Raw genomic sequence first — 20,747 nt, 5'->3', positions numbered from 1 at the left:
AAACAAAAAGGTAACATGCATAGATCTAATCATAACACTGATGTAATTCCTACACTCCTCCCTTTAAAGGATTCATTTCTCAACTGAAATCCCCCTCAACGCTGGAAGTCAAATATTATAGCTCTGGAACATGATGTAACCCTCAGTTCTATGCAGCTTATCAAAAATCCCTGTTCTGTTCCCTCTCTTCTCACATTTCCTTGGCCTCATTACGCCTTTAAAATGGGAGCTTGGTACTAAAATCCGACTTGGGTTAATTTGGTTATGACAGCTTGACAGCTGGAGCAAGAGAAGCAGAAGGATTCTTCCAAGCATAAGATGATTCTGACTGTCCCATTAATTTGATCAGCCAAGCTCTCCCAATATAAAAATCCTATCAGGACTACAACTGAGGTATTCCAGAACACACAGATGAATTGTTCATGGAAAGAGAGAGAAGGAAAAGAGAAAAAGGGGAAGAGGAATGACAGAAAACTGAATTCCTTCATATACAGAAAATATCTTTTATCATTCTACACTAGCAGACCAGGATTAATTAGTCTTGTACATAATTCTTTTACGGTACATTTGTTCCCATATTTGGATCCTGATACATTTCCTCAGCTTCCTAATAATGAAGATTTTATAAATAGGCTACCAAAGAGAAAATACCAGTAGTCCATTGCCACACTTATCTATTCCCAGCTTGTCAGCCTGCCAATGCAGAGAACTTCCAGAACTCCTGCTTGCTCTCTTCCCACAGAACACAAAGCAGCATATCCCTTCAGAAGCTCTATTCAACCTCCCTTTCTTTGCTACCAGCCCACATCTTTGAGACAATGGATAAAAGAAGACCTCCCTCCATTCATTTGCTCAGCCTGCTGAAGCATCAGATCCATCTGAACTTGCAGAAGCATTATCCTTTGTTCTGGTCAGGTTGCATAAAATGCTGTGCTTGTCCCCGGAGCAGATATTTTTTTCATGACCAGTATGATTACATCTCACACAACACATTGTGTCCATCTAAAAATGTTGTGGTTTGTTTTTGTCTAGATGCAGTAGGTTCTACAGAAATACCATTCAGCCATATACACTAAGGGAAACTGTGCAACATTGTCACTCCATGTACACAAATCAAATAAGCCAAAATATTCATATCCTTAAAAATGACGTAGAAGATGATTATGCATCCCAAGACATCCCACCACTTCTCCACAGGTTTGATGTTTCCTATGATGATAAGCAACAGCTGCCTTTACAGATTCCAACACCTTAATTCTTCCTACACTGACTTTCTAGGCTGACCACAGCAACCCCCACTATTGTCATGACATACCTGTGCCTGACATTCACACCTGAACTGCTTGCAAGCCATCTGCAACTGAAGAGACACAGGTTTGCCACTGTCAGGGTGTATGAATAAATACTCAGAGCAACACATCTGGTAAGCAGATCAGATTCCCAGATTGACAGAGAATAATAAATCACCACATCTATTCATACAGTCATGAGCTCTCAAAAGGTTACAAAGCACGGCTTTTATTTTTCCCTTCCTCCTCTTTTACCATTATGTACACTACATATGAAATCACTACCACACACCTTTTTTCTTTTTCTTTTTTTTTTTCCCCTAGGGCATAAAATCAGTAGGTTTTGCCTGTAGATTTTTCAGGATGCCAGACTGTCAGGTTGCAGGCTCAACTTTTGCCTAGTACTTCCAAATCTCATTTTTATGCATAGGTGCAACTATGGATGCTATATGGTGTCTGATACACGAGGTAAAAGGTTGAATCTCTGTTTCTATCTTAGCTAGGATTTAAGCAGGGGAGGGAAAAAAAAAATTATTCCATGATTCCATGGTTTGCAATTAAAAAAGGGGGGAAGGGAGAAGGGTAAAGCCGTCCTCCTGCCTTTAACTAAATCTCATCTAATCTTTTCTCACAACTATAATATCACTCCAAGTGCTTCACTCCCTTCACTCCCCAACTTCAGCTTCACACACAGAGCAAAGAGAATTACTGCTACAAGCCTTTTTTACAAATCTGAAAAAAATACCTAAACAGATCTGATTAACAATGCTGCATTTGCAATCGGTATCAATACTGTTCATCATCATCTTTGCAACTGCCATTTTTAGTAACTACAATAACCCAAAATCCAACAGCACTATATGACTTGTTTCATAAAGGCTTTGACTTTCCCTTTATTATCCCAGTCTTGCTTTAGCACATATTTTATATTAGAATGCGTTCCAGGAAGCATATGGCAATAGAAGTAGGTCAACCATTAACCAAATAACAGGAAGCTACTCTGCAGAGCACACCCTTCAAATCTTGCTTAATGAGCTAGCTCTTCAGAATGTGTCCTTCAATAAGGTTGCAACTAACAGTTCCACAGGATTTTCTTTAAAGTCACAAGGTCGTCCAAGTTAAGCAGTTCCTGGACATGGCATATTCAGAGTGGCCATCTCTAAGTATAAAGGCAGCTATCTAGGTCAGATGTTCAGAGATGAAGAACATTCCGTAATCACTGGACATCAGTTCCAGTGTTTTCTTCATCTTATGAGTGAGCAGAACCCATCTCATCATTAATCCATTCCCACAGTATCAAGTAAGAATGCAGGAATTTGCCTTTGTAGGGTTTATGGGGTAGAATATCATTGTTAGATAAAAAATGGTAACATCTCTCCACCTCTTCCATGTTTTCTTAGCTGAGGAGAGCAAATTACTTTCCATATGAGAGTCAAATCCAAACACATATCAGTTTTGCAAAAAAGAACTATTACTAAGGCTTGCAACTCAACATCTAACTAAGTTCTTCATGTTCTTTTTTTCCTTGTTCTTGTTGAGATACACATAGTATTTCACATCATCTGTCAAATCAAGGAGAAAAAAATTACTATAATTGTATCTTCATTTGCTCCATCTCAGCCTTACCAGTTTTTTTTCTAAAGACCAATCTCAACATCTTTGAAGAATCAAAGAGGTATAGGTCTGATATATAAGTTGCTAGGCCTCTGAAAAGCATGAGGTATCAACAACAGGCTAATCTCAATATAGAGGTTAGATGAAGTTCTGATTCATATTCTTCTATTAACAAAGCAGAAGAGATGGTCTGATCAAATTATTTCTAAACAAATAAAACACAGAAATTGCCAGCACTCTACTTGCAAAGATCTTTGCTTAGAACAGTCAGTGATACCCATTGAACAACTCTTGCTATAAGTCCACACCCACATACCACAAAGCATTATCAACTCTTTACACTCAAAATCAGTTACCATCAAGCTCTATGACTGCAGTCAAATGTTGACATAAACCTCAGAGGGTATTAATATCAGTCTTCTGATACCCTCAAAAATAATAAATATATATGGTTGACTTATGTCTTTCTTCATAGTCTTTGAGGTTTTTTTTTTAAAAAAAAAAACAAAAAAACAAGACAGATTTTGAAGGCAGTTAGTCAAAGCCCCCCAAAAAACACCCCATCTCTACCCCATTTTCATTGGCTGTTTCTCCACTGCTTCTAACAGGAAGATGTGTTGTGTTCATCTGTAAATTTAGAGTTTCTACAGAAGCTTTTGTCCATCCTTGTGACACCAAAAAATAAAAATAAATAAAAAATAAATAAAAACAAAACTACAGAAACAACAACAACAACAAAAAAAAACCCACAGCCAAGTCCAACAAATGTTCTCCTACCAGTATCTCCAAAATTGATAACTTCTCTGTCACATGATATTTATGAGAGAGGAACTCAAATCCATCTTTCTGGTGCTAGAGCTTGCTAGAATCAGACAAAAATTCCATTTCCTAGTTATTAGACACAGGAAATGATGAGGCATCCATGATGACAGAGAAAACAGTTAGTGCGTGTGATCATATGTCCCTGCAGATTGCTTTGTGTCTTCGGCGACAGCTCCTTGCTGAAACAGGCTAACTCAGTGGAAGACTGCCAAGCATGCTGTGGTGAGATTATCATCTTAGTAGTTATTTATAATAAACTATCTTCAGCAAGTAGCACCTTTTGGGGTATGAAAAAGTCAAGGACACTGTATTTTCTTTACACTATAGAGATATTCTAGTTGTAGTGAGAAAAGGTGTAGACAAAATGTAGCAGAATTGTTCTTTTGTCTGTGCAAAAACACTTCTAATGTTCTCCAACATGCTCTAGAAATTGTTCAACATCACTGGAAAAGCCAAATAATTTCCAGCTTCCATAAAATGAAACCTGTAAGAGAATTTACACATACAGAGCAACTATGTCTTTGAAGAATTTTATTACTTTAACTGCATCCTTAATATTTCTGATGCTTAAACAGCTACTACAACATGGAGTTATCTATGCAATCAAGAAGTTCTGCCTGAGAAATGACATTCAACTTTCACATGATTCTTCAGTTGCATTTCCTTGCAAGAACACTATAGAGAAGTACTAGCCTCCATAGCTTCAATCAAAAAATCTGCTGAATGGGGCCAACGGAGCAAGGAATACCACTCAAGGATGAAGTTACGGTATAACAGAACAGTCTTTACACACAAGACTTGTTTTATATCCATCCCCTCCTCCCATCACCAATTTGCAACTGGGAAAACATACCTGTGGGCTAACTACTCCCAGACTTCCACTCTAGTTCTTAAGAACATATGAAGAAAGTCATACCTTTGCAGGGCTACCACAGAACAGCATCTCAGACAAGGATTCATTCAAGAGGCACTGTAATATTATTCTTTGAAAATCCTGCTGAACAGGCAATAGAAATCATGAGAGCTCTGATTACGGAGTATGGCTCTCCCATGCCTGTCAGGAAACAAGCTCTGGTCTTCTAGAGCTTGCCAGGTTACAGGAAGATGTCTCCAAACATTTGGGTGGGGGGACACAAAAACAACAACAACCACCACCAAAAACAAACAAGGAAAAAAACCACAGTAGACCAGTCTATGACTGACCCAACCAAAGACAAATCACTAGATTTTTAAGATTCAAAAGTCCACAGAATGCCTGGCGAACATATTTACAAATTCTTTTCCTGGACAATAATTTAACTGTTTGGTACTTTAAAATGGTGTCACAGTAATTTGTCACTAGTTTTAACCAAATGGGAAAAAGAAATTCTAATAAGATATTCCTGCTAAAAAAGAAAGCAGAAACAATTATAATAAATTTCTATTGTTTCCTGGTAATTGCAGTTTTGAAGACTGCGTTATCACTTGCAATATTTCATACCTTTGTGTATTTCTCAGCTGCAGAATAGTGTTCTTAAATGGTTACAGCTTTTGAACAAACTGTCTCTGCACTAGATCCAGAAGGATCTACAATGAAACTTCATCTGATGCTTGGGACTTTCACGAGTGAACTCTTCCTCCAGATCTGCCTAGCCCTTCAGCTCCCCCCAGCCCCTTTTAAAATCCATCAGACATGCTTTTGGAGAGCACTTCACTTGTCTAAAACAAACAAACAAACAAACAACAAACAGCTTCAAAAAGAGAATGAAATGAAACCCTGCTGGGCTGGAGTTTTCAGATGACAAAGTGGAAGATGATCATTTAGCACCAAGTATGAAAACAGCATAAAGGGACAAGATGCACAGGGAAAAAATCTATTTAGGCTTCCTGCATTGGCATGAAATGGCTGCTTTCCTTCTTACTGCCAGCTCCCATGCTTCATGTTGACATTACACATCCTGTACTGTAGATCCACCCCCATGCTGATGCTTGCCCAACAGAATTATCTCCTGCGTCACAGCAGTGGTAACAGAACTGCTGGCTCTGCAGATCTGAAAGCACCATTTCAATGCTTAATATATGCAGCAACTGGACACATTACTAGATATTCTAGGTTGGTTTGTGGCACTCTCAGCACTGTATTACTTGGCTGAACCTTCTGCTAACCAGATGGTCTGTTCCTCTCTTGGGACCAAACCATTAAACTTTATTTTATTAATTTCTACCAAAATGCAGGAACAGTTTATTGCACTTGTGTCTGGTTTATCTCCAGCAGGGTTGCTAAGATGAAAATGACCTAAAAATAACTGGAAGCGCTGCTTCAAACCAACAGAGAACAAGACCTTTTGGAGTAAATATTTAAATGATCTGCCAGATAAAGTACCATAGTAGTATGAACCACATAGATAGCAACTTGTATTACATACGCATATGCAAATGTACCCACTCCTGTCATAGTAAAAGGGTCTAGGTTACATTTTCCCTGATCCAAAGCACCTCTGTCTTGAACAAGTAATTACCGTATTAGTATTTATTAAAACAATTCCCTTAATGGCAAAAATATGTCAAAAGTCATGGCTTCCAAAAACACCAGAGTTAGTGATGAGGATCCAAAATGCCTGAGGATCATCTAGAGGCAGCACAGCAACCCAACTGTTCTCAGTAAAGCATCCCAAACTTCATTTGTAATCATTCTTCAGGGACATGCCAGCATTAGCTGAAGTCAAACTTAAGTTTTTATGGCAAATTTTCTCCCCTTGTCAATATATTAAAAAGTGAGAATGAAAGAAAAGCACATAAATGAAAGTTAAATAATTACCTACTGAATTAGCTCCCATTAGTGCTTGCAAATCAGCTACAACCATGCCATCGCAAACAACAATAAATGAACATCTTGTCTATGTAGGTGGTAGTTGTTGAAAGCTGAGGGCATCTTCTGTGCAAGATGTGATTTCCAAACGCTTTCCTCAGAACTCCTAAAGAATTTGTCTATGTGGCTGAAGATTCAATCTTCAGATGTTTATTCATAGGAGTAACTGCAGTGAAATTCAAAATCAGATCACAGGCTCTATTCAAATGAATAGGCTATTACAGGAAAAGGGCTTTAGCCCTTCCTTCTATCCCCATCTTCTATTATCTGCCAAATTTACTGCAGTAACAAGAGAATGCAATGGTAGATGAAGTCTGACCTATTAATAAAGCTTTTGTTAACATTCCTAATTATGATAGTGCGGCTTTATTCAATAAATAAATAAAATGCACATGCTTGCACACAAAACAAAATTCCAGGAACGTAAGAAGAATCTTGTAGAAGCTGCAGTTTTACTGTCTTCCAAAGAAAATAGGAAGCCAATTCACATAAAATCTAAGCGTAATAAATCATTACAAATGGTTCTCCAGGGCTACCACTACAGTGCAGTTCTTCCAAAGTGAGGCTGGAGTCATTGCTCAGATTGCTGCGAGCAGGCATTTGTCAGAGGCAGTCTTCTCAACCCAAAGCTCCAGTCTCTGTAGGGCTGGGATCTCGAATACATTTAAATAGGGCAGCACTATTACTATCAAACTTCCTACATTTCACTAACTTCTGATGTGGAAGGAGATGACAAACCATCTTCTTTCATACCACTTGGGCAACTAAACTGCATTTTGGTCATTCAATACTGAAATTCTTATTTAGACATGAATAACTCTCCAATCTGGATGTCAACAGATCAGCAAGCACTGCCTTCAGCTCATAAGCAGGCTGCTCATTTCACCTGTAAAGAGGATTAGATGTCTTCAGTATATCAAGGAAACAAGTATAAGAAAAGACTATGCAGCATTTTAGCTCCATCTATCTTTAAAATTTTCCCAAAGAACAGGATTTCTTTAATATCCCATTTAAGTTAACTACCTCATCATCATATGACTGCTCTCCACTGCCATGACATACAAAACTTCAGTGTATGGTAACAGGCCCCCCAGAAAGTCATTCCACAACCTGAAACATCATCTACCCTTCAAACACACTAAAAATAGATTGCTCACCCCCTTGAGGTCTCAGCAGCCCATCTGATATTACAGTACAGTATTAACAAACCTATGTAGACACAAATTCTTAAAATAAATATCTTCAGAGATAAGACCATAACACCAGTAAGCAAATTATATTCCTGTGTACCATTGAAGTAACATGGGCGAGCCTGTGGAAGCACTGAAGAACCATGGAGGGCAACAAGCATTTCATGCTCGTTGTGCAAGAGAACACCACATGCAACCTTTGGTCAACCTGCCTGTCACCCTGCCAAGCAACTTCTGACTCAAGGCTTTTGATCTCAAAGACATTTTCTGAGTGTGACTTCAGCATTTTTTTAATGTGGCTCTTCAGGAGTGTAACACACAGAAGTTCTTGTATTCTGTCCTCCTCCACCACAGAAAGAGAGCAGTGTATTTGCGGAGTGGATGTGAAATGGAAAATTCATTGTAGTATGTTATCACCTTTGTAATCTGATCATTTAAATATAATTCAGGTTTACTCATTTGTTCACACAGCTGGGAGACCCAAATACATTAACTCACTTTTTCAGCAGCTCCAGTAATGCAGTTATGCCCTTGGAGCCAAGGATTTCATGCAGTCTTACACAGGCATGGATAACCTGGCAGGAGAAACCTGCATGCTCTTAAGAAACAATTACTTCTCCTCAACCTAACAGCGGGAATGCACCATTGGCCAGCACCACCAAAGCTACAAATCTGAATCCTGCAATCCTAAAGCAGAGAGCCATCATATATGCTGATTCACACAGTGGCCTTCACTCGTATTTACTCCAGAAGGCCTAATAAGTTCCTCCTCTCCCCAGGTCCTGGTGCTCTTGTGCACAGGGCAGTTTTACACCGTATGCTCGATCACAGACAAGAGAACTTGACCTCTATACGACCTGACATAGTTGAAAGCTGATATGCTTTCTCCTCACTGCCCTCCCCCACTGAAGATAAAAGGTCATTTAGACCAAAAAGAACCAGTCCAGACTGACTTCAAGTTACATGAATTCAACTTTAAGGATGCACTCCTGGCCAGGAACCCAAACCCTTTCTTGTAAGGCTATAAGATGTGGCCATATGAGAGGGCAGAGACAATTCAGTAGTCAGGAAGCTAATTAACAGGGCTGAGAGCTGTCTGGCGGCTCTCAGTTTTCCATCAGCCATTTGTTAACATTTTTACACTTGTCAAGTTATTTAGCTGGGCATGATAGAAGCACAGTTGCAGGGCCTACCAGTGCTGTAAAGTCTTGTATCCTGCAGCCAAAGCTACCCAGATGCATACAAGAAAGGGAAAAACTGAAACATATGATCAGAGCTTCCAATTAAATAAAAAGATAAATCATTTCCAATTTGTTCATGTTGATATTTATTTATGTTTCTGATAATGCTGTTTGTCACACAACACAGAAGAAACCATGATGACTTCTTATGTCCATTTCCTTCTCAGACTTTAGTGCATTAGCAACTTATCTAAGTAGATACTATATAATAATATATATATTATATATGTAATTATATATATAATTAATCCCTTCTTCCATACTCACCATAAGCAGCAACAAACCTAAGAAAAAATGATCAGTCAGAATGAGAGCAGTGACACAATAGCAAAATGGAAGGTATCTCCAGTTGCCTTCTCCATGTGTTTGCAGATCTACTCCAATCTCACATCAGAACCACTCCCAAAAGGAGTCTTTTCTTATCTACATATGGTTTTGTTTCAACATATCATTAGAATCCATTATCAAGGTTTTAATTTCAAATATCCTTGTTAAGTCCAAGAGAGGAGGAATGGGAAGGGGAAGGGGAAGAAAGAGGGAGGAAAGAGGGAAAAATTAAGTTGTTGGGTAACTACCAATGATACAAGCAAGATACCTCCATCAATCCTGCTCCCAGCCTGAGCTAGGAATTGTGGACTTATCCGAGTTGTCACTTTAATATCAACAAAAGGGAAATAGAGAGGAAAAAAATTACTTTTTAGTATCATAAGATATCTGAATTCTGACTTTTGGACTACAGTGAACACTTCAGTAATTATCCTTTTCCAGAGAGACACTGAAGCAAGTCAACCAACTGTCAAGTTTGTTAAGAAGGTAAATGCACTGCCCTGCATATCAAACTCATGTTGAACCCTAATTTTCCTGTACATATAGTCTTTATCTACTCTGTTTATCTGTAAGGTGGGAGAAAACTCCAAATATGGGCTGCTGGAGCACAGGTTCTGAGTGTCACATTCACCCAGTATTCTCTCTTCCTTGCCAGCAATGAGAGATCTAGGGACAATGTGTGGGAGGTATGTGTTTGCCTGGTTCTTGTGATAAGTAGCTATCTTATTTTGAAATATTTGCATGACAACAAACTAATCCAGTATGATCCATCTTCTTCCCAAAAGGAATATCCTGTGATGCCTTCTTTCCATAACTAACGGTACCACCCTGAAGCAGCACTGTTTGAACCTTAAGAGCTGAAAGTGAGAAGGAAGAGTTTGCTCATTCGGGCAGTGCAAAGAAGCCCCTATTGTCCTACAAGGCCACGGAAACAGTGACCACATGTACATCAGAAGATTCCATTTTTAGCATCTTTCAAAACAAAGTCTTCTCTTTCACATTATCACGAGCACACTGAATCCTCAGTCTTCCTATATCATTCTCTGCAATGTCTGCTTTGTTTTGTGTTGAAAAATCATTCTCCTGCCTCTCTACCCCACGCAACTGCTCTATTAGCAGCAAGTTTCCACTACACATAATTATGGCATGCCTTAGCCTACTTTTCTGTTTGCTGAATAGCTATGCCTATTTTCTACTTGTGCTGATGCTACCACTTGCTTTTCCTGACACTCTAATCCTTGTATCCTTTGAAGGCCTAACTTCCTCTACCACAGCAGCAGCTGGGGTTCTCAGGCCCCTTTCCAGAGCTTTTTAGTAGTGACAATACCAGTGCTGAACATCCTACTTCTTAATCTTCAGGTCAGCATAGAGGCTGTACCTGTAAAAAAAAAGTGCCACAAATACACTGTCCAGTGCTGCTGACCGCCCATTATTTAACTGAACAGCAAGTTGTTAATTACATTTTCTTGGCATGGAAGAAGGCAAAGCATAGGCATAAAACATAAGCATCTTAGGGAGAGAAGCAGCTAAATGTAAAATAACTCCTCAATTTTCTGCACATTCTCAATTAGACTGTTTTACCTTCTACCATGAAAAAAAGAGCTACTTACTTCAACTACATTCTTGAATTTAACCACTGAAAACTAACAGTAGTCCAGTGAAGCCAGGGCTTTCTCAGAATCATTTGTCCTCAACACAGTGGCCTTGCAATGATTGCTGCCCTGATAAGCTCTCAGTAAGTCCTTCCTAATCACTCATGACATTGACTCTGTGCCTACAGCTCTATGCTGACATTATTAAACATGTATTCTTAAAGAGACTGTATTTGACTCCACTCAAGAACAATGACAGCACATTCTGAGATGTCTCGTTTCCATCTTCTTTAAATTACCATACAAACATTGTTTTTCTTGAGGGACTTTTGCCATCTTCTACCCAGTAAACTGTTTCAAGCCACAGCCAAAAAAGCACTGTAGACAGCAGCTATGGAGGTCCATAACTGTATCAAAAAGTCTAAGCCAAAAGCAAAGAGGTGAAGATGAAGGAGAAATAAAAGGCACAGCATCACTGTTCAGTTTAGGGCAGATGTTCTAATAATGATTGTGTCTCAAAAAATACTACAAAGCAAACATAACCAGTGGTGGAGGGAAGCTCCTTCAAGCAGTGATTAAGCAAGGATATTTTAAGAGAGCAGTAACAAAGACTGACTCAAGCTGAACAAAGCAACTGTACAATTCTGTGCAACTGTTGAAAAGCAGAAGAGAACTAGGGAGAAAGAGTAGATGTTGTACATAAGCCCACGTATTTCAACTATAAGACAAACCAGAAATAAAGATTCCTCTTACCCCATCTCAAAACCCCTCTTTCAAATCCCTCCAGAGTTGTGTTTGGACAGCAATATGTAGCACAGCTTCATGAAACTCAATACTTTACATCTTTGTATTTTTCCCAAAGTGGAAAAAAAAAACCAAACAACCAAAATGGAACAGAACTCAAAACAATCTCATGTGACTTTTTATTTACCCGTATTTTCAACTTCCCAAACACAATTTGAAAGAAGAAGAATACTTCCAAAACTCAGGACAATGATTAAGATTGTATTAAATTTGGTCCCCTCATTTGGAATCTTCTGCTAAAGCCTTTTCATTACAGCCAACAAGATAATTATCATAAGTTGAGCTATCTCCCTTCCTCCCCTCTTTTCTTCTTTCAGCACTGGCATACAAGCCATGCTATTTTAACTTCTTTCCTGTTCTCCCAGTTCTTCTGGAACATTTTATTTTCAACAGTCAACTCATTTGGAGAAGTGCCATGCTGAAGTTCAACCGTTTACAATGTTAACTGTGTCTCTGCCAGCAGCTGAAGACTTGCACCAACACAAACTTCTCCAGCACTTCTTTCACTAAAAATTTTTGAGTTCCTCTCTCTGAGGAACTTAAGTATCCACAGTTTAGCAGATATTTAAGCCACGTTAATTCTTATTGTTCTCCTCTCCCCCCTCAAATTTACTTACTCACTCCTTGTAGAGTAAGGTGGCAGTCCTACTCAATTCCTATTGAAGAGACTGCTGATCACATCCTATTGGTACATATTATATTTTACTGCTATACCTGAAGAATTTCCATTAAATAAACCTTTTCAGATGGACTGCTCGATTAGTTACTACTCTAGAAGGAAACAACTGTTTGAAAAGACAGCAAGCATTTGTGTTGATGAATTTAAGACATTTTGCCAATTAGAAATTTGTGCTTGATCATATCCTTTAAGTTTTAAGGATACCATATAGCCTGATAGTAGAAGATGACCTTTTTCAACTGAAACAAGTTCACAAAAAACATTATTTCAAATCAAAATAGAGAAATATCCACAAACATATATATATATATATATATACACACACACATATATACACATATATACACATATATATTGCACAATGCACAGAAAACTCAGCAAAATATAGAGAAGTATAATACCTGAAAAGAGTCAAGATGGGTCTCTATGGACTACCACCTTTCCTGGTCTGTCAGAAGAGCATCTCTTTCCTCTACCAACATGCTTCTTCCAGTCATTCATTTCAGTATCTCACTGGGTGGTTTGGGGGTGTTTTTGGATAATTATCCTTCTATGACTTTTGTCACTATGTTTGGTTAGTGATAGCTTCATAACAGAGCAATGTTAATTAATGAATACTACATATCTTTTCACTAATTTCATGGATAGAAGTTCCTTTTCTGCAATTTCCTACTACAAAGCAATGTTCTTCTGCTCAATTTAAGTAATTATCCACAACAACATGCAGAGAAAGTGTTACAGCAAACTGGAGCAATCTCAGTTTATACTGTACCTCCACACATTGTTTGGAATTATCAGAAAATTCACAGGAAAAATTCATTCACATTTGTTTCTGGAGCTTCACATTTCAAGAGGCATCTTTGAGCTTTTTTTTGAAGTAACCTTCCTTAAACTGTAACTCGTACTATTATAAGACTTTGGTTCTTCCCATTTCCTTTCTAAGACTAAAATTAAACTTGTCCATTCCTTGGGGCCCAGGGTAACATCTGCCAGATGTCCAGACATCTATGTTGAACATAGCTCTCCTTCAATACTTATCAACTATCTTTTCAATTACTCACATCTTCATAAAAGTCAATCACAGTACTCCAAAAATGGTTATAAACTTTGCTGGATTAAATTGGCCATCTTTTTTTTTCCCCACTTGTGTTTGCAGTTGCTCTACTTTCCATTTTCATGGTCCAACTGTGTATTCATATCTTCACTGCCTGAGCATATACAAGAAGTAAACTAAAAGTGTGTTTTAACACAGTAATGTTTGGAATACTTTTTGGAATGAAAATTTCAAAAGAAGAAAAAAGAAAGAAAAAAAAAGAAAGAAAGAAACATGATATTTTAAGTTTCTCCTGAATGTAGTTCATTATCAACCTAATAAAAATGTAAAAAGAAACTGATTCGTTGTTTAAATATTTTTAAAGCAGTAGTCCATAGGTTATATCTAATGGGGTTAAGAAAAGCAATTAAGAAAAGCAAGTCTACATACTTAAGAACAACCTAAGAATGCAGTTTCTGTTAGAGCCTGCACCATAGACAAGCTCTTGGTGCTCGTTTCTCATAAATCAAAAGCAACTGAACACCACCAACTGAATGAAGAAAATCTGTGCCTTATGACTTGACACATGCTAGTCATCACTAACTCATGAATTAAAATAATTTTTCTAGAGCTAATTCTTACTTATATATTTATTTGGTTTTGAAAAATAGAAGTCACTCAGCTGGTCTTCTAAAAGCAAGGTGGATTTCACTCTGGGAAGACTGCAGCAAGGACCATCATTAAGAAGATATTATGCTCTAACAACAATTCAGACTCATTACAAAGAACGCTCCCGCAGGAGTAATGCCACTCTCCGACATAAACTGTTGCAGTGACGTTTGGCTTCCTGTAGGGTGCCTGCCTCTGCAGGAGAGAGCCAAAATGCCTTCCCATGAAAATGCCCAACTTAACTCACTCGAACTTGTTCTTGTACTGCCACATTCGAGAACAACGTGTCTGCAGGCAAACAATGAGAGGACCTCTCAAGTTAGAGGGAATTCGTTTTGTACTACGTAACACAATAAGGAGACTGTATCTCTAGTAGAGGGGATGGATACTTAGGATCTGACCAGACCACCAGAGGTCAGTGAGGACTTTCTCATTATCTTCGGTGGCTGCTGAATTAGACCTGTGCAGAAACTGTAAAATATATGAATGGACATCACCTCAAGGAGAAAAAGAAAATAAAATAGTTGACCCAACTCCTTACTTTGTTGAAGTATAAGGTGAAGCATACCTGAAGTAATATGTTCCACAGCCCACTTCTGAAAGCGTTTCAGAAAGATGTCTCAGTACATTGGGTGACCCATCAGCTGCCAGGAGTAACACAACATGCAGCTGATGATGCAGTATACTTTCCAGATGCATTAAATTATGCACTGAGGCATTTATTCCACAGGAAAATATATATATATTATATATATATATATATATATATTACTTTTAACCTTGTGGGAGGTGCATCCCAACTCCAACTCTAGTCATAACAATTATCAAATCTTTCTGTTCTTGGTGCCCATATTTTGATGGTGTGTTTTAATTCAGATTCACCAATTTCCTGTTCTGTCACTTGTACCTCCTATATGTTGCATTCCTTCTTAAATGCATCAGGACAATCTATATATGAATGTTACCTTTCTATGGAGCTGTGCCTTCAAACTGAGCACGCTTCATCCTGGTATCCCCCTAATGCACTTCAGCATTGTAGTTTGAATTTTATGTGCAGCTGCATTTACTATGCAACTGTTGTGCAAATCGAGGCTGGTGGGAAGAGAGCAAGGCCTGGTCTGAGACTACCCAAAATGATTTCAGTTAAATAGGTGGCTTAAGAAAATCAGACAAATTCCTTTTCAATTGCTATCTCTCTTTAAAGATCTTAGGTTTCCATAATTACATTAAAACCGTAACAAAAATGCTGCCATAACTTTTCGAGGAAAAAAAAAGAAAAATAGATTTTATGACACCAAAAAAGACAGCTGTGAAAACTGTTTCATATTTTCCAAGAGAAATTATGTATTTTATGATGCTCTGAGGAACCTACTAAAAGCTTGCCAATATCATTTTAATGCAACCTAGTGAGTGGGGAGAAATATTCCATCTTAACTTAAAATACATCCAAAAGAAGGAATTCTCTTGAAAATCAGAAGTTAAAAATCCCATAAATCAGGCATCAACAGCATCACCTAGAAAAAAAAATGACATTTCATGACATTCTCTGGAAGAACCTGAGCAGCCTCAAGCTGCGTGCACTTACCTCCAAATGCTTTCAAAAATCTATAAATATATGCACATATACACGATTTCTTTGGTCAACCGATCAACCTCCTAAATTTTGTGGTCTTTAACCAAAGAAAAATGTCCAGAAAGGTGACCTCCACATGAAAGCATAAGAGCAAAAAAGCCTAAGGATGTGTTTCTCTGTGTGAAGGAGAATCTGAACAATTTCCTCCAATCCTCATTTCCTGATAGCATGAAGTCAGAGAGAAGACCCATCACAATGTTGTACATTGAAAAAACTGAAGAAACCCTAGGGGAAAAAATCATGATTAAGCCAGCTTCTGCCAGCAAAGCTTCAAAACATGGAGAGGCATCCACGATGTTAGGAGCAGTTCCCATCTCAGCTTTGTCTACTCTCTCTCTCCTCCATTTTCTGGTGGAGCTAGAGAACATGACATGGCTTACCTGACTCAGATCACAGCTCTCTGCCAAACTAGTCACTTCCTCTTAGACATGCAAGCAGCTTCATGAGACAAACAGACCCCCACAGACACACACACAAAAGCAGCTGCAGAAAGCTCTCAAACTTGAAGGTCTTTCTCCTTCCAAACACCAGAAAAACGAATGAAACTTTTCCCGTTTCTCCCCCAAAAGAGGGATGTGAGGGGGGGAGGAATCCTATCAGATCACAACCACATGAAGCTCCAGGAAGATCTCCCTGTGTGGAGAATAGAAACCACAAAGCCAGGAGGACGGGGCGGAGGGGGGGGTGGGAGGGGGGGAAGAAGAAGGTTACTCCAGAAGACATAAAGAGCCCTGTGGACTGTGTGTGTGCATGTGAGCGAGAGCGAGGAGAAGCTTTGTGTTGTGGAGCCTGGACTGGAACCAAAGCAGACAGCTTGCAAATGGAGGACAGGGAGATAAAGAAAGGGAAAGAGGGGGAGAGATAGGGAGAAAGCTGCTCCGGGTGGTGGAGAAAGGGGCAGGGGAGAAAGCTCCTTCTCCCTTGCCTGGTTTAAAGGTAGGGACGTCGGAGAAGTGAGTGAGAAGAAGTGGGCTCCTTCCCATTCCTTTCTTCCCTTCTCGCTCTCTTTCTCTCAAAGGAGAGCAGAAGCGTGTGTAATGGCTCCTGCTCTCCAGCCGAACGCTGTCCTCCTGCGAGCAGCCTCCTGCGGGCACAGCAGCCCCCCAGCCCCGCGCCGCCGGGGACCCCCGCATCCCAACTCCAAGAGCGCGGCGGCGGGGGCAGCACCGCCGGTGAGGGACCAGCGGCGAGACGGGGGCAGCGAGGGGACGGGGAGAGGGAGAGGGGGAGAGAGGGAGAGAAAGAAAGAAAGGAAGAAAGAGGTCACCCGATTGCCTGGGTCGTGCCAGCACGGAGCTTTTCTCTCCTCCGTGTCTCTCCCGTCTCTGATCCAAGTCCACACGCACAGCACCATCCAGACCTCGCACACACACACATATCCACACGGGCACCCCCCGCCCCGAAAGCTCGGTTGATATCTCACTTATCTCCCCATACCCCCCCTTTAATGCAACAACAAAAAATTAATTAACCGCCTTCCTCCTCCTCCCACCACCACCACCACCACCACCACCAGCACCTCCTCCTCTTCTCCTCCTCCATGCAAGAGACTTCTCTCAAACAAAACACCCCGCTCTCTCGCTCTCTCTCCTCTTTTTTTTTCTTCCTTTCTTTCCTCCTCCTTCCTCCGTTGGCCGAATGAATGGGTTTCAGAGGAAGGTGGTGGAGAGAAAGAAAGAGAGAGAAGACCAAACAAAAAGAGGTATATAGATACACACATGAGAGATGATCTCTCCAATGCCAAACCGGAGATGGGTTTTAATTGCGAGAACTTACAGGAGCGTCCCGGCACTGCTGCTCTTGCTGCTGTCTCCTCTCCTCTTCCTCTCTGCCTAGCTCTTCTTCTTGTTATTGTTGTGGAAGTTGTTTTGTGAGTCTCATGTGCTCCTTGCCAGGTCTCAGCAATGGAGGATCGCCATCTTTCCCTGCTTTCCCCCCCTCTCTCTCCCTCTCTCTCTCTCCTTCACTGGTTTGCTGCAGCTGCAGATGACCTGAGATATCCGTCTCTCTCTCTCTCTCTCACTCACCCTCTGTGTCTCTCTCTGAATAATGAGCAACCAGAGGGAGAGAGAGAAAGAAGACAATCTCCTCTCCTACCACACAAAACGCAAGAGCACCAGGGGGTGCAAGAATCCTTTCTAACAACAACAACAACGTGTAGGGGAAGAGGAGGAAAAGGAGAAAGAAACGAGAAGAAAAGAGAGGAGGAAAAGGCAAGAAGAAAGAGAAGGAGGGAGGTGGAAGAGGAGGGGGGAGAGCGAGCAAACAAGAGAGATCCAGGAGGCAGACAGATGGAGGAGAAGATGGTAGTGATAGAGGAGGCGGTGTTGAAGATGAAGGAGATTAAGAGGAGGAAGGTGGTAACAAAAAGTTAAGGTTTGGGACACTGAATCACTCACGGGCCAGGGAGGAGGAGAAGGAGGGGGAAAGATCTGAAGAGCTTCCCCTTCCAAGCTGTTGCCTTCACAAAGCTTCCTGCCCAGGAGCGCTCAGCAGCTCCTGCGATGCTGGGGGAGCCGCTGGGATGGAGCGCTCTGCTGGGTCATAGCTTTCTTCCAGCCATGGCAAAAACCGGTTTCTGCATGCAGATCTGCCCCTGAGGTGATCCCTCAGACACATCCATCTAGAGACTAATCTTCCCTGAGCAGGGTAAAGAACATAAATGGAGCTGGAGGTTGCAAAGTATAAAACCAGATCTACCACGTGGTTGGTTTTTAATCCCCCTTCCAGCTCGCATTTGATGTGGAGAAAGGAGACTCGAATTGTCCATTTCTGGCACGTATTTTGAAGTCTACTCCCGGAAATAAAGACAGTCATCTCCAGGTTTTTTATTTCTCACAAGCATTTAGGAGAAAAGAGAGCTTGTACTAGCGAGCACCAAAATCACTTCCTACATTGGTGAGACGTGCAAAATAAAATAAATAATCCCACTTAAAATAAGTTTTGTGCCTTCCAACACCTAGTTGCTTGCTCTTTTGTGACAGATTATTTAAAGCAGAGGAAAGAAACGATCAAGGCTCACAAAGGAAGGTATCTTGGTGATGAAGGCAAACCAGCAAAGACAAAGCTGCTGTAGTCTGCATTTATATTTAGCCTCGTTCTATTAAGCATTGTGCTTAGCTCCTTCTTTTGCGCGACCCCCCTCCCCCCAGCCCTCCAAGCTCCACCACACCAGGTCAGATTCTTTCTAGGGTTATGCCTAGCATGGAGGGGGGTGGAGGGGTGGGGGGATTAGGAGTTATGTGCAGACTCAGAAAATCAATGCACGGGAGTGAGGCAAAATCAATTTGAGCGCAAGGGCATGGCTGGTATTGGAACATCACTGGGATTTCTCGAGCCCTCAAGCACTGCAATTTGCATGGGTGGAAGAGAGACTAGAACCACAGAGCTCCGGTTCAGATGGAGGGGGAGATCCCTCCCCTGCTCCGAGGAAGTTTTATGAGAGTGGTGAAGCCGAGATGATCTTCTTAAAGGAGTCCAGATTTTACTGGCTCTGGGAGAGGTCAGGCATGTTAGAACTTCATTGTCTGAACTCTCCCAGCTCAGCTGAAGACCAAATGCAGAAAAGCTAACGATAGCAATAAAATAAAATAACAAAAATCGGTCGCCCAGGTACTAGTCAAACATTAAACTCATGCTCTCTCCGTTCTTTCCATCCACAAGACTGCCGTGAACACAAAGCACACAAGCAGGATCTCTCCCATTAAACCTTCTCTTTCTTTGAGCCGTGCAAGTTAATCACTAAACACGAGAAAGATCTTCTCCCTCCTCCTCTCCTCTTTCTGCTCCCCCCGCTCCCCCCTCGCCCCAAACAAGTGCTGTGAGAAATGGGAGGAAGGATAATATCTGGGCAGAAGGAGCACTGTTGGATTTAGAGAATCCTTCTTAAGGAAAAGGGGAAAAAACATCAGAACTGGAGATTCCTAGTAAGACTACTGGTTTCATGCAGACAAATGAAGCGGACACCTCCTAAGAAGCTGATAAAAGAACATTAAGGAAAAGGGAGGGACTGTCTTTACGGCTGCCAGAATGTGCATGTGTTCTGCCTGCAATTTTCTATAAATCATCGTCTTCGCAGGAAGAAAGCGCCTGGGCTTTGCAATCTTTGACGTACCATCAACGCCGAGGCAGATAATTTACCTTTGTCTCCCAGCATTACGTTTTAAATTAAAAAAAAAAAAAAGAAAGAAAAAGAAAAAGAAAGAAAAAAAGAAAGAAAAAGAAAGAAAGAAAAGAAAAAAAAGAAATAGAACAACCCCACAACCACAAACCCCAAAACACCTGACTTCTGACCAGCCACCCTCCAGGGAAACAACAATCTCATTTCAAAATGAGGATTCTTTGGGAACAGTGGGTATCAAACCTTGGGAGGAAAAATAAATAAATAAATTTAAAAAAAAAAAAAAAGATTTAAAAAAAAAAAAGAAATATAAAATAGAAGAGGGTAAAATGAAATGAGATGAAACAAAGCATAAAAATAAGATAAATAAATAATAAACGAATAAATAAATGTATCTTCGCGGAGGTAGCTTGGAAACGATACCCTGAGCTCTCCCCCCGTCCTTTGGCGGCGGCCGGTCCCCCGCTGCGCCGGTCCCGCGGGGAGCTCCGTGCCCGGCGGGCAGCGCGGGTGCCGGGGCGCCCACCCGGGGCCACCCACGCGGGAGAGAGCTGGGGAGGAGGCCACGGCGGCCCGAGGAACCCCGGCGCCGGAGGGCAGCGGCGGGGAGAAGGGGGCGGGGGGCTCCTCCCCAGGGGTCTGCTGGTCCATAACTTCCTCCCGCCGACTTTCTGCCTCCCCCCTCCCCGTTCTCCGAGCGCTGCCCGAGGTGGACACGTTTAGGCTGGGAGAGCTCACCAAATTAAAAAGGAAAGAGCGGGGAAAGCCCTCCGCGCCCACGGACTTTTGGGTTTTGCGGGCTACTGACCGCCGGGTCTTGGAGCGGAGGGGAGGGCAAGCACGGGGGCGCGGGACCCTCGCCGGACGGGGGTTGAGCTGCGGGGCA

At 41.0% G+C, this 20,747-nt stretch overlaps 1 protein-coding gene across 8 annotated transcripts in view; it reads right to left on the bottom strand.

Moving 5' to 3' along the window:
• ZNF462 (zinc finger protein 462) overlaps window positions 1-18,395 on the bottom strand; it is an 89,591-nt gene extending 71,196 nt beyond the window's left edge. For 3 of the 8 annotated variants that reach the window (XM_090132602.1, XM_090132600.1, XM_090132605.1), the window contains exon 1: window positions 17,518-18,395. The gene's annotated coding sequence lies outside the window, so the exon portion shown is untranslated. Of the gene's footprint in view, window positions 1-17,008; window positions 17,236-17,517 lie in introns of those variants that run through there. The other 5 variants (XM_090132604.1, XM_090132606.1, XM_090132603.1 and 2 more) reach the window with 4 other exon arrangements.
• Between the last annotated feature and the right edge of the window lie 2,352 nt (window positions 18,396-20,747).

This window comes from Phasianus colchicus, chromosome Z, assembly GCF_987193195.1.
Source record: "Phasianus colchicus chromosome Z, bPhaCol1.hap1.1, whole genome shotgun sequence".
Classification (NCBI taxonomy): domain Eukaryota; kingdom Metazoa; phylum Chordata; class Aves; order Galliformes; family Phasianidae; genus Phasianus; species Phasianus colchicus.
This window is presented reverse-complemented; position numbering and strand designations above follow the sequence as displayed.